Raw genomic sequence first — 18,082 nt, 5'->3', positions numbered from 1 at the left:
TGTTCTTTCCCTTAGATTCCATTTTTGGTACTGGAGTTATGTCTATTTAATTGCCCAAATTTTGACTCATGTAGGAACAAGTTCTGTGTACTTACACAGGATATTTGAAATCTATTTATATTTCCTTAGAATGACAAAGGGGACCATAAAAGTCCTTGCAGATCACCCTAGACTGTAAATTCTGTGACTCTCAAAGCTGTGTCAGATTTATTGCAGTACCTCGTCCTACTTCAACTCCAAGCACCTCACCAGTGTCAGGTGGCCTCAGCATAAGAGTATTGAACTGCACTGGATTTGCTACTTTTTTCCTTTTAAATTTTAGTAATGCATGTTAATATTACAAAATTATGGATTTATTTTGGGAAACAGACACATGCGTGTAACCTATCTTTATCAATTTCAATACCATTTCTTTCTTTTCTTCTCCTTTCTTCTCTTGCTTGTCCCGCTCTCCCTTCTGTGCTCTGCCCCTTATTCAGCTTGTCCAGTTATTGGAAGGAGGAGGGTAAACTATCAGGTGTGATGAATGGGTAAATCATGGGGTTTTCTGTCCTCCAACAGGGCTCTAGCTGTGTTTAGATTTAGGAATGCTGAGTAACTGATAAAAACCGATTCCAAAGCACTCTGCAGATAGAAAGTGCTTCATATGTGATAAATAATAATGGCCTCTCAAGATGAGACACAGCCACAGAAAGAAGTGCCGACCTTGCAGGCTATAGGAACTTCTGACAGACCTCATGGCAGAAGAGTGACTGGTTGGGGAGTGATGCCTATCATCATTTCTCGATGAGCACTTTTCCCATCAAAGCACTGTATGTTTCTCTGCATTTACTTTCTGAATTATCTAGAATTAATCCTTCTAATTATAATTAGGAGTCTTACTGAGGGAACACCATGAAAAGTGACAGGCAGTCCTTACAGGGAAGACTAGTTCAGTGATCGAATTCAGTCCTTTGGGGAATCATCCGCTTCCCCCAAAACTCTCAATAGTCACCTCTCTTTTGGTTCCAGGGCATGTGGTAGCCTGAAGAGGCTGGTGTGGTGAACGTTTTTCTAAAAGAGACAGGGTGGGATGGGGCCCTTCTGGCTTTGGGCCATCAGCATTGGCTGTACAGGACTCCCAGCAAGGTTCCCGGAGAGACCTTGCTTTTCCTTTTGAGATATCACTGGGGAAATTGCCTGCTTTTCCTTTGTCCTGGGGTGTGGGTCAGTGTGATTCACGATGGGTGAGTGAGTAGAGGCTGCCCACCAGTCACCTCGGACTGTGACTCCACCTGTGTCATCTGCCTGATCAATTCAAGTGAATGGAAGCATAAACCGACTCACTCATGCTCTTCATTTGGTAACTTTAACAGCCTTTTTCTTCTTCACAGTAGGGATCCACTCTATCAAGGCATTATTTGTGCAATGAACAAATATTTATTGAGCACCTGCCATATTACAGGAATTTTATAGGTGCTGATCAGTGAACAAAACAGTCTGCTAGATGTAATATTTGAAAGATTTAGCAGATGTATGAATGATATGTCAGAAGTATACTTTAAAATAAACATACCGAAAAACACACTAGTTCTTTCATTCTGGCCTTTCTTCTTCCTTCTCCTCTCTCTTCCAGTGTTTTATTTTTTCCCTGACTCGACACTCTTTACTTCCCTGCTTTACCAAGACACATATGTTTTCTTCTCATTCTCTTCATTGCTGCATTGTTGTGCCTTCTTGTGCTTTTTATCTGATGACGAAGCCAATGGAGCCGATGCTTTCTCACCTCCAGCTTCATGCACCTTCGCTGCTCCCTTGCTCCAGGGGTGGGGTGGTATGTAGCCACCATGCTGTGAATCAGAGGATGGGGTTTGCAGGAGGAAGAGGCTGGTGGTTCTGGTACTTTGAGGATCCTTTCAGCACCAGCACATTGTCAAGGTTCAAAGTGTCTTCTCTCAGGTCTTCCTAGATTGTCCCATCCTGCTTAATTTTTATGTGCATCTAGCCCTGGGGAATTGCTCAGTAAATTTTAGTTCTTTTCCCTTCTCTGATATCTCCTAAGTCTTCATCTGGGCCAGATTTAATAGGACTTAATACTAATTAATAATAAATAATGAGAACAATAAGCCTTAATAAAATTTATTTAATTTCATTGTTATTGTACTCATTTCTCAACCTCCTTAGGCGGTATGAGCCGTGTCTGTGTGTTAGAGGGTGTGGAATGAGGCTCTAACACTCATGACCAGGAGGGCATTTTTAACCCCTGAAAACTAGTTCTTTGTGTTGAGATGAGAGTGTTGGAGCCACACTGGACACTCAGTCCTAGATTTCCATGGCTCAGTTGCAGAAAGCTGACTTTCATATTAATAGAGTGGTTGTCTGTTCCTCTCGTATTTCCTCTAGAGCCTGAGGTTTGCAGGTGCTGGACCACCCTGGGATATATTTATCTACCCTAAAATAGGTATTTGGGAAGAGGGCAGTGAAGATTCCTTAATTAGAAAGAAGGCCCAACTAGTGGGAAAAAATATATTCTTCTCCATCCTTATGATCTAGATCTCTGACTTCATGTGTTTGCTCTTGCCTTGTTTGTGGGCTGGATTCTAGCTGCAGCCTCTCTTTAGATAATACATGGATGGCATGTTAATTCACATTTATCACACACACACATATTATGTGCCAGGCCTTGGGTAAATTTCTTTTCATTTGGCATTTCATGTGATTCTCAAAGCCAACGTATGCAGTGTGGACACTATCTACCCTTCCTGGGTGCGAGAGTGATGGACAAATTAGAGATGTGTATGTGGCATATATCCAGGGTTGTAAGGGAAGGCCAGGTTTAACAGCTGAATCTCTCTGTCATGGCAGCATCTTTTTATTTCTTATATATGTTCTCTTTATCTCTGGTTTCTTCACCTGCCCATCTCAGTCTACTTTGCTTGGCTTCGGTTCTTACCCACAGATGAGGTTGAGGGATGGCATGGATGGCCAGAAGGAATGCTCTGTCCTTACTTCTTCTTTGGCACCTGTAGCCAGAGCCCTTCCGTGTGGACATAGGCTTCTGCCCTCAGATCAGAAACGGATTCTCAAGGCTGCATTCAGAGACAAACATCTTCTGATGACCTCATTGCTTTTCATGGGTTACTCGCTTTATCACAGGGTAGGGACATCCTGCATTTGCTTTCCTGACCACAGTGTAGAGATATGCACAGAGCCTTTTGATTCAGTGCTTCTTTTCTGCATGTCTGTCACAACATGCACAGTATGTTATATAATAAGGTCTGGAGTAATTCTTAAAAATTTGGGAAGAGCTAAGGAAGGAGGGTAAGTTTAGGAGAGGGGCATGACCTTTGCATCTTCTGGTGGGTGGTGGTGGAGGCTGCCTAGGACAGCCTGTCCAGCTTGAAATCATCATGTTCTCCAGGGAGCTGCCTCAGCCTCAGCCTGGAGCACTTATTATTGGTGCTTAGCATTTCTGTATTACTTTACATTTGCAAAGTGCTTCCCAGTGATTTATTAGCTGTTCTTGTTTTTAATAGCCCCTGGAGATAAGTTGATATTCAGCCTTCCGAGAATGTAAATGCATAGAGAAGGCTCATCTCATCAGATATTGTTGGATCTATGTTCAGGACTCTGACCTCCTGAGATAAGGCCATTTGGGGTCACTGTCTTGGGTGGAATAGTAGAAATCAAAGGGACTTCGCTTCAGCTCCCAGAGTCTCTCTCCCAGAGTCCAGGGGTGGAATGATTGTGGCTATTTGAGGAAATGGGGTAGAAGCCATTATCAGAAGAGCCCCATTCCAATCCTTACTCTGCTACTGACCAGCCTGATTTACCTTGAGGAGTTGACTTTGCCTGCTTATGCCTCAGAATCACCCTTCGGTAAAATAAAAGTTGTCTCCAAAGTCACATTAAGGCCGACATTGTTAAATATAATTCAGTGACTTTGGATTTTTCTGGAACCCAGTGTCTGGCTAATGAATCACATAACAGGGAACATGGGTGTGGACCTAAGCCATTAGGAAATATATTAAAAAGATGCTCACCTTCTTGTTTCAGGGAATCAAGGACTAACTGACAGTGATATGCCTTCAGCTTCCTTTCAAGAAGCATACAGTCTCATTCACTATAAAACTGAGATAGTAGAGTTGCTGGAGGAAAATCAGACTGGAGCCAAGACCATCAATTCTGTATCTTATGGGTGTTGTAGAAAGTAATTAGCGGGCTTGATTATCTCACTGGTTCAACACACGTTTTAGGGATGTGATGTAATGCAAGGAAACATTGAGTTGTCAGATTTTAGAGCTGTATCAAATTTATTCTTGCAGGAAAAGTCTAGTTGTCTTGGCAACCTGAAATTGATTTTCTTTTTGCTCTTGTCAGCTGAAACCAGTCCCCTTTGAATCATTCCTCTAATTTAATATAGAAAACTGTATGTCGCACCCCCCTCAACCCTGGTGACCGGATTGTTCTTAATGACAGGTAACTCTGGCAAATGGTTCTTCTTTCTGCCTGAGCCAGAAGCTATAGTTTATTGCTGCCTTCACCCTCTGTTGTTCTCTTTGCGGTTATTTATCTGTCTGTGGAGTTAGGTGTAGAAGGAAAGTGGCATTCAATTAATTAAGAGTTTAATCAGGCCTCTAGAACGGTGATGTCATTGGCAGCCAGTCAGAGTCCTTCATTTTCAGCTACCTCTTGGGCCTGGGCAGGATTAGAATGCCCACTCCAGAGGTGGGAGTTCTTTTGTGGGTTTGCCTAACAGTTTTGTAAACTGGGGTGGGTGATGAAATGGCCTGGAAGACAGACAGAAAACAGCCTTGCCCTCTGCCTCTGTGTTATCTCCATCAAGGGGAGGGCCTGGCCTACAAGAAGCAGAATTGACATCACTAGAAAGAAATTGATGCCCAAGATACATGAGTAATGGTGAGAGAGCCCTTCACTTTGCGTAGTCATCATAAGGCTTGTAGGCCACATGTACTGCAACTCAGGATAGAGAGGAAAACTTCTGATAAGGAGCTGCTGCCAGCAATTTTGAGGAAGCCTGGAAATCAGCAGAAAAGCCAGAAACAAGGAGATGAGGAAGTAGATATCAGTTATCCAGAAAACAGGTATCTGGAGTCTAGAATCTGCTGACTTCATTGTGATTCTCACTTCAGTTCTATGCTGGCTCATTAGACAGATAATTTATGAGTCTTTGAAAGGAAGTAATGTTCACCAGGAGCCAGAGCAGGGTCATTTAGCCATTTCCCTTTTTGTTTGGATTAAGCAGCTGTTGGATGAGAATATGACAGATGTGGTGTAGAGTTTAGTCAAGAGTTTAGATTGGATTTAAATCTAGGGTCTTCTGCTTTGTAGCCACATAACCTTAGCCAAGTTGCTTAATTTCTGTGACTTAGCTTCCTTTTCTGAAAACTAGGGCTAATAATAGGATTAACAAATGTTTTCGGGAAGCCTAAGTGAAATAATATATGGAAAGTGCTCAGGACAATAACTTGCACAGGTTAAACATGTAATAAGTCTTGCTATCATTGTTATTAATAAGACACTTGGATGTAGTAGAGCACTTAAATATTTCATGTAGTCACATTTAAGGTGGGAACATGTGAAATAGACAGTGAATGGGTTTGTGTCTGTGTAAAAACATGCGTCTTGATGGAGAAAAACTTCAAATCATTGCAAGCTTGAAGATGCAGGGACAGGGAGAATTTATGAACATTTTTCAACTTACTAAACCTCTACTCTTCCCTAAGTTTTTCCTATAAAATAATCATAATTAACAATTTGAATATGTCTAGTTTTATCCAGAACATTTATTTCTCTATAAGTATGAGTTTGTTTTTTATTTGAAATACTTCAGAGGTTATTTATATAAAATTTACGCCCTTTCTTATTTCACAAAATATCATGGCTACCAGAGTTAAAACAGTTACTTGGAGCTACAGTACCCTGTGGTACCCTGTTTGACCTGTATATAGAATCATCCTGATCAGAACGGTACCTGTAATGTTTTCTTTCCTCACTATGATCTTTTATAACTTTTCTTTTATCTTTCCCCTATCTTTTTTTTTATTGTCCCTCCTCTCCCCTTTCCTCCCCTCTTTATCCATCTATTCCTTTTCTTCTCTGTCTACCTTCTAAACTTTCTTTCCTTATGATATTTTAGGTCCCTTGTCTATCTTTTCATTTTCATTTTTTTGAGATGGGGTCTTACTGTATTGCCTGTCTGGCCTTGAACCTTTGATCCTCTGTCTCAGTGTCCACACTCCTGCCCTCTGGGGGGGTCGCAGTGACCAGACACTTGCGTGATGTTAAGGGCCCTTGGAGAGGCAGACACTGGCTTCTTCCCACCTCTGATCTATCAGGTCTGTCACTGAGTGGGACTCTGCTTCCCCAGAAGTGGCGATGGAAATGGTGATGATGTCATCCAGCCTTGGGGCCAAAGAGGGGTAGAAGTCACTCGGGTCTTAGGTAGTTTTCCTGTTCTGAATACAGGGTGAAGAGAGGTTGGCTTGCAAGCACATGTTCATCTCCTTGGGCTGCTGGAAGGGCAGGCTTCATTTGGGGTTGTGGTTGGGGTGGTCTGAGAGCAGTGAACTCAGAGTTCCTGTCCTGGGACTTGGATTGTATTTCTTTGGCCTCCTAGTGTCCCTGATATGTGTGCTCTTCCCGATCAGAGTCCGTCCCATCCTTCTGACTCAGGCCTCCTTCACCCTTCACCCTGCTCCTCCCTCTCCTCCCACATTCGTCTCATGAGAGGGCCATCCTGCATCACCGTGTCGGCCAGCCAGCTCCCTCCATGCCCAGTTCCCATTCCCCCTTCTCAGCAATATCAGCTTTCCCATTCGGACTGCTCCATTCCCACAACCATGACCCAGTTTGTACTTTCAGGGCCACTTTCATATACTACCCTATGACTAGGTGGATGGTGGCTCTGAGCCTTTGGAGCCTGCCTCAGTGGCTGGTCTTTAATGTGTGCTGTGCCTGTTAAATTGAATTATTGAGGTGGCCTGAGGTGTGGAAGGTTAACTACTGATCATTTGATTTAGGAGCAAAACTTTCATGAGCAGCTATTAGCTTTCCTCAGCTCCTCCTTAATTCTGTGGAGGGAGAGGTAGTGAGTGTCTGCTTAATATGTTGGTGGCACTCTTGTTGAAGTGAGATCACAATGTTCCATCCCTTCTCATCCCTCAGGTTCCTGGGGTATCAGCTCTTTCACCAAAGTGCTTAGCTTTTAGAGGAAGTGGTTTACATGGTGACCTCCAAATTCCTGACTTTGATTAGTAGTCTTGAAGAGAACTTTGCAGTTGCCTGTGTTACAAGGAAGGCAGACATGCCAAGGTGCTGGTTTTATGAAGTTGAGTACAATTCCAGCGTTGGTTTATGACTCTGACCTTTGGGAATAGTCCAGGGTTGGACTGTTCACATGATGTACTTGATAAATCCACTTCCTACCAGCACTACTGGAATCTTAACACGATTGCTGCTTGTGAAACACATTTTTCTGACTTGCAGATAAATGTTGCTTCCAGTGATTCACACAGATAAAAATCCTTTATGTTTAAACCGCTTGAGATAGAGATGTAGGTGGAAAGAGAATGGATGAGGTAGAGGAAGGAGAGAAAGACCAGGCCTAGGACACTTGACTGGCCCTTCTCAATCTGCAGGAGATGTATATGACATGTGGCTTTAACTTTCAGATCTGACATGGGACATCTATAGTAATTGCCAAGGGTCATTATGTAAGTTAGCTGAGCTTATTCAGGAAAAGTGTTTAGCAGAGCACCCACTCTTTCAACCGTGGAGTATCCTAGAGGAGTTACATAGACTTGCTGTGGGATTGAGTGCCAATAGCTGCATGAATTGGAATGATTTACATGACTTCTGTGAGATGAGTTACCTTGAATGCTTGGTTGTAAAGATTAGAGGATGTTTATAAAGGCCTGGTGCAGTGATGTTTCTCAGCACCCCACCCCCCTAAAGAGCCAGCTCCTCTGGAATTGGGTCTCTGTTTATCACAGAGGTGTTGACACAATTTCTCCTCTATGGCCACTTTTCTCTCTGCATCCTGGTTTCTCTTTGGAAACCAGACCTGTAGACCCTGCAGTATGGAAATGCTGATTTTTAGTGTATCTGCTGCCAAAGCGAGCACTGGAAATGCTGATTTTTAAGAGGGTACTAACAAAAGCATGCATAGACAGATGCAGTCAGTGTGGTGGAGGTTGTGTCTGGAGCTTTCAGATGAGCTGTTGAACAGCTGCTGGTGTTTTACATAGAGAAAGATTCTTTGGAGGGGAAGGTTGATGCTGGTGATGGAGAGATGAGCTACAGCTTCCCTTGATGGTAGTGAGCAGGCCTAATATAGGACAGTGGCAGGTGTTGGCAGAGAGGAGCTGTAGTCAGGGTGGGTAGAGGGTGGGTAGGGTAGGAAACAGAAGACTCAAGGTGGAGGTAGAGAATTCAAGCTCACACTTTGGATAGAGAGCCTGGAGATGCTGAAGATCCCAGGAGGTAGCCGTGGTATGAAAATGAGAAGGGCAAGGGCTCTCTGTAGTCACAGTCCCACAAAGTAGATTGGAGGGTGGCTTGAGGCATGTGTGCATGTGTAAATGTGCATCCACACAGGCACATGTACATGTGTGCATAAGTGTGTATTGGTAGCAAGACCAAAGAGTTTGGGGACTTACCCAAAGCCATACGGCCAGGAAACATCTTTCATTTGAAAACAACACTAAGTTTGGTAATGACTGCGAGTGAGTGACAGAAATGGGCAAGGGGAACATGGAGCCCCATTTCCTGCCCTTCAGAGCAGGTAATGAGTAGGAGTTTTAAGTTTCACTGTTTGATAGCATCACCTCCTCTGCTTTCCCAGAAATTATTCCTCGAAGTATGACTCGAATCGTTCCTGTGTTGGGAGATGTCTCAGTTCAGAGCTGACTTTCTGCCCTGCTTGTTTACTAAAAAATGGTAACACTAGCAGTTGAGAAGTGGCATAAGCAGGTGGAAAAAACCAAGGGTGTGGAGTCAGGGGGCCTGTGAGTGAGTTTGGGAGCTGGTTCTAGAGGCAAGTGAGCTTGACCCTTGTAGATTGGAAGATAGTGATTTCTACACAAAGGATGTGTTGTGACAGGGCTTTGCAAGTTGCGGTGCTGGGCAGAGTATAATAAAGGTGAGGGAGGACAGGGACTTGGATCCCATGTATCTCTGGCACTGTGGCCTCTTCTTGCTCGTGTGTGTGTGTGTGTGTGTGTGTGTGTGTGTGTGTGTGTGTGGTGTTCTAGAATGTTGTGGTCAACAGCAACAGCGTCTGCTGTCTTTGTGGTTCTACCCTGGTTTGTGCAAGCATGACAGCTGTGGGATCAGAGTCACTTTAGGCTCAATCAGTTTTTATCCCACTGTATTATTCTGGGAGAATTTTTCAATTTATACACCTTCATGTTTTCAGACCCCATTGCAAACTGGGGACAAAAATAAACTCAGCTTTGCCTGTATGGTAGCAGGTGAAGACCCTTTGTCAGCTGTACTGAGCTCCTTGTAATTTTGGGTCCTATTTTCTTTTTTAATCTCCCTGTTGGTAGGTAGTTGCTAAAGGGCCTCTTAGAGTTCAAAAAGATCCACTGGATCAGGAGAGGAAATAGGAGCTTGCAGAGGAAATGAATTTCCAAGAGCCTTGGAGTGAATTGGAATCCTAAGATCCATGCCCAGCTTTGTCACAATGTCAGATCCCTTCAGTGTGAACATGATTTTCCCCTGCCTAGAACCATCATGGAGGGAAACAGGAACATCTGGAAGGGATGTCACCACTCCTAAGCCTTGAGGAGGGTGGGGAAAATCTTTCTGGTGAGAGATGCTACAGGTATGGCGGCTTCCTTTCCATCCCCTCTCCCCCAGTAGGAACTTGTTCCTTGGGTATTTATTTGGTTTTTGAATGAGTCAACTTACTTGTGACCCAGAGGACCCTGTGGTGTGTGCTTCATGCTGGAGTTCGTCAGAAGACAAAGCAGCTTGTCCTGACCCCAGAGCCCATTTACTCTGCAAGGGTGAGAGAGAGTCTTCACTGATCTTCAGTTTTTCTATGGCAACTTTTAGAGAACAACTATGAACAACTTTTGGAGTAATCTTTCTCTTACTGCTTTATAGGTTTGGTATGGAAATCAAAACAAGCACTTTCTTTTGTAAGTAATATTGTAATATTTAGACCCCATGGCTTTATGATTTAAAATGTTCCATTGACTTCTCCATTCCTTTCCCAAAGATAAAGTATGGATGCTGACAAAAAGAAGCAGTTTAACTCCTGAAGGCAGTTGGCAAGAAGGCTGTTCTGTTTTTACTTGGTGTCTAAGGTCCCTGGATTTAAACCTGGACCACTTCAAATGTAGGTTGAGGATGCAGAGTGAGATGAAATCATATAATCTAAGCACAAGTTCGAGAATCTCAGGTTCCCAGCAGCCTCACATCTGTCTCGACTTCTAATAATCAATTCTTCATCAAGCCCTACCTTTTCATTGCAGCTGCTGCAGATATGTTTGTCATAGGGACTTAATTCTTGGGCTTCAGAAGGGCCTCATGTCAGAACCCGAGGTCTGGCAAGGTCGCACACGTTGAGGGAATGGCAGAATCCACACTAGAAGCCAAATCTTTGGATTCTCAATTCACTGCTCTTCCTGACATATCACTCTTCCCTCCTGTCAGGTGAAGAGTGAAGCCAGATGGTTTGACAAATGGTTCTTGTTGCTGTCAAATCTGCCTTCTCTTTCTGCTCTGACAGACAGTTCTTACCTTCTCTTTCTTGGGGGGAGGGCTAGAGAGGTGGGTGGTGAGAGAGGGAGGGAGGTGGATGAAAAGGAAAAAACATTTCTTTGCCCCATTCTTTATGTGGTAGAGATGGGCAATAAGCTCTTGTTTCTCTGGCAAGAAACAAAGTGAAGGCAATGAGTAATCGTCACCTTGAATTTAAAGCTCACAGAGGCCTAGAAATGGCAGGCTATGTTAGGAGACAACAGTGATTTCATATATATTCATCTTAAAAAAAAATGTTTAAGATGCCATATCCATAAATACTAATAAGGCTGTCTGATTCCAATTTTCAGGTAAGATTAGCATTTTATTGAGTATTTTATCTGTCAGATTCAATACTCGATGTACCATCCTCCCCGGCTTATTAGCATAATTGCTGTGCTTAAGCAACAATAAAATATTCAGCAGTAAAATAGCAGTTAGTGCAGGCAATTTGTTATCAAAAGCTTTTACTTAAGGACAGCTCCAGCCTGCATTTATTAGCAAGTTAGGGTTATAATTTATTTTTATTTGGAAAAACAAAAAGAGAGAAAAAGATTTTGCTTTTTTGTTTTGAAAATAATAGAGAAATTAGAAAGCATTGCCTCTCCGGAAAATTGTGCCCATCCCTTGTTCCTGCACTGAAAGCAGGCAGGCTGTGATGGAAATAGATTCCACTTGAGGCTCGTTGGCTCAGACACGGAGGCACTCTCCCAAGGCATTGGAACCAGCGAGTGGTAAGGTCCCTTTTTGTTTGTACAGACATCTCTAAAACACTTGCAGATCTCTGTTATTGCTTAAATCTCACACTAGTTCTGTGAGGTCTCCATTCTTAGAAACCGAAAAATGAACTAAAATGACTTGTTCCAGAAGAAGCAGCTGGGTGGCACAGCCAAGCTACAGGAGCTCATCTTCCCGCCTCCTGTCCCATCTCAGTGTTGTGCAGCTGCCCAGAAGTCCAGGAGGCACTGGGCTCCTGCCTGAGGAGGTGGAAGGAGGTCCACCTGGCCTTTAGCATAAAGTCAGATATGCACTGTGTACACATACACATATCACACACCCGCGTGTACGTATATGTCAGTATATATAATGTGCATCCATATACACAGTCATGCATATATTGTTTTCTTAACATATAACTACTTGCTTAATTGTGTAATTTATTTCCCTTTGGCACTCTAGTTGCAGCAATTCAGCCATATGAATTTCTTCTGACATCAAATGTCCTCCATCTCTTACCTTGAAAATTACCCTCTGTCTCTGTTTCTGTCAGTCTCTGTCTCTGTCTCTCTCTCTCCTCCCTCCTCCCACCTCTAGTGAATAAATCTAAATAATACTAGTGATTCTCATCTCTGAAGGACCTGGTTAATAGAAATCATTTTATAAGTAATGTGTCAGCCTTTGCAGAGAAGACTGTAGAGAAATTAGAAATTGTGGAGATTGGGATATATATATTTTTTTGAGAAATGTATCAAATAAATAGAACATCACAGAGTTATTGTGTGTTTTAGGACTTAAATTATGGATAATAATATTTAAGTTGAAGATACATTTGGGGTGAAAATGGACAATTGAGGCTCTTAAACTTTTGAGAGACTTTTTTTCCTTAGCATCTTAAATTTTACTTCCTCAGTAAGTTCAGAGAAAGATCATATAATGATTGCTTTTTAACACATCTGACTTGTAAGGGTCTGCGCTGGCCACCGTGGAGTTTTCAGACTGAACTAGAGAAGACTAGGAGACTCATGACATGTTTAAACTACTTGAGTAGATATTAATAATAAATTAGCATTTTTCTTTTAGCAGCTATTATAGGACAGAAACTCTGGTAAGAATTTTTCTTGTGTCATTTAATTTTCATATTCTACTCAATTATTCATTGAATAAACATTTATGGAACATTTATTATGTGTCAGACACTGATGTATTTTATATATACCATGCCATTTATTTTCTATAAGAATCCTAAGAGATAGTGGCAGGTACTACTATTGTTCTCATTGTTTTTATGAGGAAACTGAGGAACAGAGAGGCTCAATAACTTGTTTAAGTCACACAGCTGGTTAGTAATAGAGCTATTTTGTTTCCTAAACATGAGTTCTTACCAATGCACAGTCTGGTTAAAAGACGAACAGTTAGATGGGTAGTCAGACCTTGCTAATGACAGGAAGCTGGCAGATCCTGTCAGAGCCTGGGTTTTTACAAAGAAACACTGAAATTGTAACTGGATAGGTGTTCAAATCCTAGAATTCTTCTTGGTGTTTGTAAAAGCCTCAGTTAAAAGACTTCTTAGAATTTCAGCATCCTCCTTTGAATTAGGAATAATAAAATCTCTCCCCCAATGTCACTGTAAAAATAAATTTGACAACTTTCAGAAGTACCTTCTTCCTTTTGGGTATTCAGCCCACCTTGGACATGCCCAGAAGTGGACCATTTGGTGCACTGGTTAGGGACAGCTACACAAGCCATATCGCCTATATTTAAGGCTGTTACCCTACATGAGAGCATATGATCTTGGACAAATAACTTTATCTCACTTAACTTATGTGTCATTAGACTTCATACGATCATTATGAGATTAAGTAGGTTAAAATGTATAGAACAGTGCGTGCATACTCCATAGCAAGCTTCTAAGAGTCTTGGGTGTTACTGTTCCATTGTGTGCTGTAGTTCATCTACAACGATGAAACAGGATACTTACAAAGTGAGCACTTTAGGTCCGTTTAGAGTCCCTGCTTATTTACCAAGGAACAGTGAACAAGCACAGCCTAAGATATAGGAGTTGCATTTACATGGCCGCTACTGATGTTGTAAGAGTTCTTGGCATCTCTATCTCTGTCGTTCGCTTACCTGCGAAAGGGGGTTGGGAGAGTAAACTTGAGAGGATAAGTGTTGGAGCATGGAGTGCATTTGCATTCTGGATAAACTCCCTTTAGGAAGGTGCTGTGGGGCCACCACTGGTCAGTTTGCTGGACAAAGCCTTAGAATGGCATTTGTTTTATGTCTGCATGTGCCTGGGTCCTGTCCTCAAAGCTGTTTCCCATTTATTTCCTGTTTAGAAACGATTGCTGTATCGCGCCACCTTTTCCTTGGACCTTTTCTGTAACAGCAGAAGTTTGTGGGAACTTTGGCGTACCCATCACTTCTTCAGAGGTAATGCATTCTAACTTACATATCTTACCCACCTTCAAAGAGTAGGACTACAATGAAGATGTTTAATTTTAAAGATATATTGCTGAAATGAACTCTATGATGGAGAATTCTTTAGGATCTTGTGCTTTATTGGGCTTATTCAACATCATTTACTTTTACAAAACTTCATGTGAAACTTCCAAGAATAGATAGTATGGATTTGGAGGCATTTTTTTTAGCTTATTCAAAACAGAAACAAAAAGAAAAAAGTATTTGTTCATGTCATTCAGAAATGTCTTAATAAGAAAGAACATTAAGATGATACCATATTTTGTGTATGGGGCTTTGTGATTTTCAAAGCACTTTAACATGCATTTTCTTCTGTGTGCCTTTAGTGACCCTATGAGGTGGGAAAGGTTTTATGATCATCTTTCTTCTACAGATGCTACAAATGAGGCTAAGAGTGGTGAAGTGAGTTTTCTACAGAAGTAATGGATTCAGGCCCAGAACATTTAACTTGGGGGTGCTTTCTCCTTTACCACCCCGATTGGAGTGTAATGAGGTGGTTCTTACAAGTACTACCCAGGTTATACAGACTTAAAAATGCTTGCTTTTATTTTCCTTCTTAAATTGTTTAAAAGCAGCTATCTTTTGACATTAACTCATTTCTACCAAAGTATAAACAGCCACGAATCTCTAGAATTTACTGTTAAACCAACGTGTTTGTCAAACACTCAAAATGTCAAAGTATTTCCTGAAGCTTGCTTTAATGAACAGAGAGGTGAAGGTAACATTCCTTTTTTGCATGAGGTAATTAGGAAACAGGATGTTTTAAACTTGCTACATGAGTTTAGAGAGAGGCACTTGTACTGTTGCAAAGACTGGATGGGCACATTACTGCAAGCCTCAGCTGGCAGAAATGTTGAGGGAAAGAAGTTCTGGTTAAGCGTGTTAGCTATTTTAAGTTTGCTCAAGAATGTAATCTGTTTCATAAGCTGAATCCAGGGAGGTCTTTATCCCTACACACCAAAAACAAAACAAAACAAAACAAAAAAAAAAACCCCAAAACAAAAACATCCAAAACAATAAGAACAACAAAAACCCCAAACCGAAGCATCACTTAACCATCTAGTTCCAACTACACAGTCCCTTTATGTGAGAGCCTGGGTGCATCCTCAGAATACAGAGGAGAGGAATTGAAGAATCTCTGGAGCTTCTTAATGACTTAGCGTCTGCACTGTCCTTGCTCATAAGATAGAAAGGATTGAATTCTCTTTAGCAAATGTCTTTGGGTCCCTCTGATACCTGGCACCAAATAAGCCTGGTGCTGTGATAGCCTCCTGTGCCAGTGTACAGGTTAGCTGACAGATGTTTTAGAAACTTCTGTCCTCCTTGAATGTTACATGGTTCTGAGGTGGTAACATCTGAGTGCCCTGCCAGCTTCCTGACAGTCAGTGTCTTGAGAAGCCTGCCTTGGAAGGAGGCAGAATGTGTTTCTCTTTACATGGCTCACTTCCTGAAGCCCCGTGCTTTCCATTGTCAATGGTTTCCTTTGAAGTCTGCATCGACTGGTAATGTTATTAGTGACTTAGGCCCCAGACCCAGATCACCTTGTATATTTTAGGCTGTATAGCTCTGAGTTCTCTATACCCATGGGACTCTACATACGATCTCTCTCTGACGTGTAATAATTAGCTCCACCTCCACAAACAAGATTAGAAATGAAATCACATATGTGGTAGGTGAGCTGCAGAAAGTGGCAGATTCTCTTGAGTATCCATCACACCCTTAATTCTACTTACTCTGGCATTTGACTTCTTCTGTGTGTCTCTTGTGCTGCATTTTGAACTCCTAGAAGACAGGTGTCACGTATCAATCACCAGGTGGTGCCTGGCCCATCGTAGACACTTCTTGTTAGGTAGTTGAATTTCATGTGTTAAGAAGCTGAGAAGGTAGTTTTCCTATACAGAGAGGTGGTTGTGAATGTTGCTCCTTCAGTGTTTTTAGGCTCTTACCACCCATAACACTGTTCCCATAGCTTGTCCCTTGGGAAACTCACAGTCTGGCTACATCGTGTCAGTGAAAGCTCTCTGAAGTGGAAACGGTGTGCTCATGAACCACCTGGATGAGGTGCCACCTCCTCCCACAGGAGAGAAGACCTTCACACCCCTCTCCGTCTTCACCTGTATAGTGAGATCTTCACGAACAGATCCTTGATGGGATAAACAAAAGATTTGTCAAACTGAACACTAAGTAACTTGGTGTCTTGTAGATAAGAGGTTGTTTTATTTTTAAAAAGCGAAGTGCTTCATGGGTAAGAAAAGTGCATATCCTTGAAGTGGAATATTGCTCAGTAATGAAAAGGAATTAAATACTGACATATGCTACCACTTGGAATAAACTAATACACATAGCAAGTAAGAGAAGCTGGTCACATAAGGCCACATGTTGTATGACTCCATTTGCATGAAAAGTCTGCAGTGGGCAAATCTGTGGCCTATAGAGACAGACAATAAAATAGTGACTGCTCACTCTGTTGGGGTTGGAGAGTAACTGCTAGGGGTATGAGTTTCTTTGGGGAATGCAGAAAACGTTTTTGTATTAGATTGTGTTGCTAGTTGTATAGCTCTGTGAGTACGCAAAAATGATTTAAACTTTAGGTGAATTCTATTGTATATGAATTATATCTCAATAAAACAATAAAAACATAGATTGCCCTTTAATTTGTAGTGTGGCTGGAATAGCACATCAGTAGTAAAGTGCTTGCCAAAGCCTAGCATGTGTAAGGCCCCAAGTCTGATTCCCAGGATTAAACAAAGCAAAACAATGTAAACTGGGTGGAGTAGTGGATACAAGTAATCCCAGCACTTGGGAGGATGAGGCAGGAGAATTGCAGAGAGTTTGAGACCAGCCTGGGCTCCTATAGAAAGGCTCTTAGTAAACAAACAAACAAACATACAAAAAAACTCAACAACCCCAAAAGTGAAATATGTCTTTGAAAGTTGCTTTAGGAAATCAAAATAGTTTATATCAATTTTTTTATTTAGCCAAATTTTAACTCATCTTGTTTTGTTTTGGGCAAAGTAGTTATATGTACATAACAAGGAAGAACAAAAGGAAAAATTGATAATATAACCGGAGCCACTAAATTTGAAATATTTTGCCCCTCTAGATTTATGCATAATCTTCTAGGAGCTTTAAAAATTTGTACTTCCTGAAATGTTGATTAGTGAGATATCCGATAAGAAATAACAGAGTACTGACAGCCCTGATTGCATAAATAGGCGTTTGGGATTGTGTTCATGGTTTGCCTGTCAGCACAAGAGAAATGTGTGATTATGTTGAATGATGGTTAATTTCCTTATCCATCCATTTAAAAAATAAAGATATATGGCAGGAAGACAGGTGCCCATGGAAGAAACAGCAGACCTGCTGCTTTCATAATAAACTCCAGAGAGGAGCTAGAAGGAACACATTTGTATTACAAATTGGCATTTGAGTTCTGACTGATTTCTGGCCATCACTCATGAATTCAAGAACTTTGGCTAGTGCTTCATGGAGTATTTTTCATTTACTCTTGCTTTGGGTTTGAGTCTGCCCAGCTTTTCCTCTCCTTCCAGGTCATTGTCCCACCCCATGTGACTGACATATTGTGCTCCAAGAGTTCAAGGAGCACTCAGTGGCCTGTGATAGAGGCAGGAGGGGAGTTGTGCTTTCTAGCTTTGCACTGTGAACAGTTCATACACAAACAGTTCTCTTTGATTAAGTATCTGGTGAAACCAATTCACATGAACTCCAATTAAACTTTAATGAACAAGTGGGTGTATTAATATCAGCTGAGTAATGTAGGCAGCACAGATTCCAGTAAGTGACTCACTTCTCTGAGCAGCTCATTCCCCATGCACGGTTAGAGTTACTAGAAAGCTTCCAGATGTATTTGAGTGGATCTGGTCTGGGCCTTGTAATTCTAGTGATCCTTGGGGCTTGTTATTCATCTAGTGAAGAAACCACAGTCATCTGGACCTCTATTTTCAAAGCAAGGGTTGAGGATGGGAAGACTTGTCCACATTGAGCAGTTTAGGTCTCTTTTGAAACAGTGATATTTGGACTTTTATTTTTTTTCCACCTTCCTGGTGTTTGTTTTGTTTTTCTCAAACTGGGAATTCTTTCTTCTTCTTCTTCTTTTTTTTTTTTTTTTTTT

At 41.7% G+C, this 18,082-nt stretch overlaps 1 protein-coding gene across 7 annotated transcripts in view; it reads left to right on the top strand.

Annotated features, from left to right (window-relative positions):
• The window catches only part of Lpp (LIM domain containing preferred translocation partner in lipoma), a 612,241-nt gene that overhangs the window by 101,229 nt on the left and 492,930 nt on the right, over window positions 1-18,082 (top strand). For 6 of the 7 annotated variants that reach the window (XM_010624126.3, XM_010624124.2, XM_010624127.2 and 3 more), the window contains one exon: window positions 13,809-13,902. The exons of the other annotated variant lie outside the window; for it this stretch is intronic. The gene's annotated coding sequence lies outside the window, so the exon portion shown is untranslated. The remainder of the gene's footprint in view (window positions 1-13,808; window positions 13,903-18,082) is intronic. 7 annotated transcript variants of the gene reach the window in all.

The sequence above is a fragment of the Fukomys damarensis genome, unplaced genomic scaffold (assembly GCF_012274545.1).
Source record: "Fukomys damarensis isolate Sample0158 unplaced genomic scaffold, DMR_v1.0_HiC HiC_scaffold_12, whole genome shotgun sequence".
Lineage (NCBI taxonomy): Eukaryota > Metazoa > Chordata > Mammalia > Rodentia > Bathyergidae > Fukomys > Fukomys damarensis.
The sequence above is the reverse complement of the archived record's forward strand: the minus strand, read 5'-3'. Positions and strand labels throughout refer to the sequence as shown.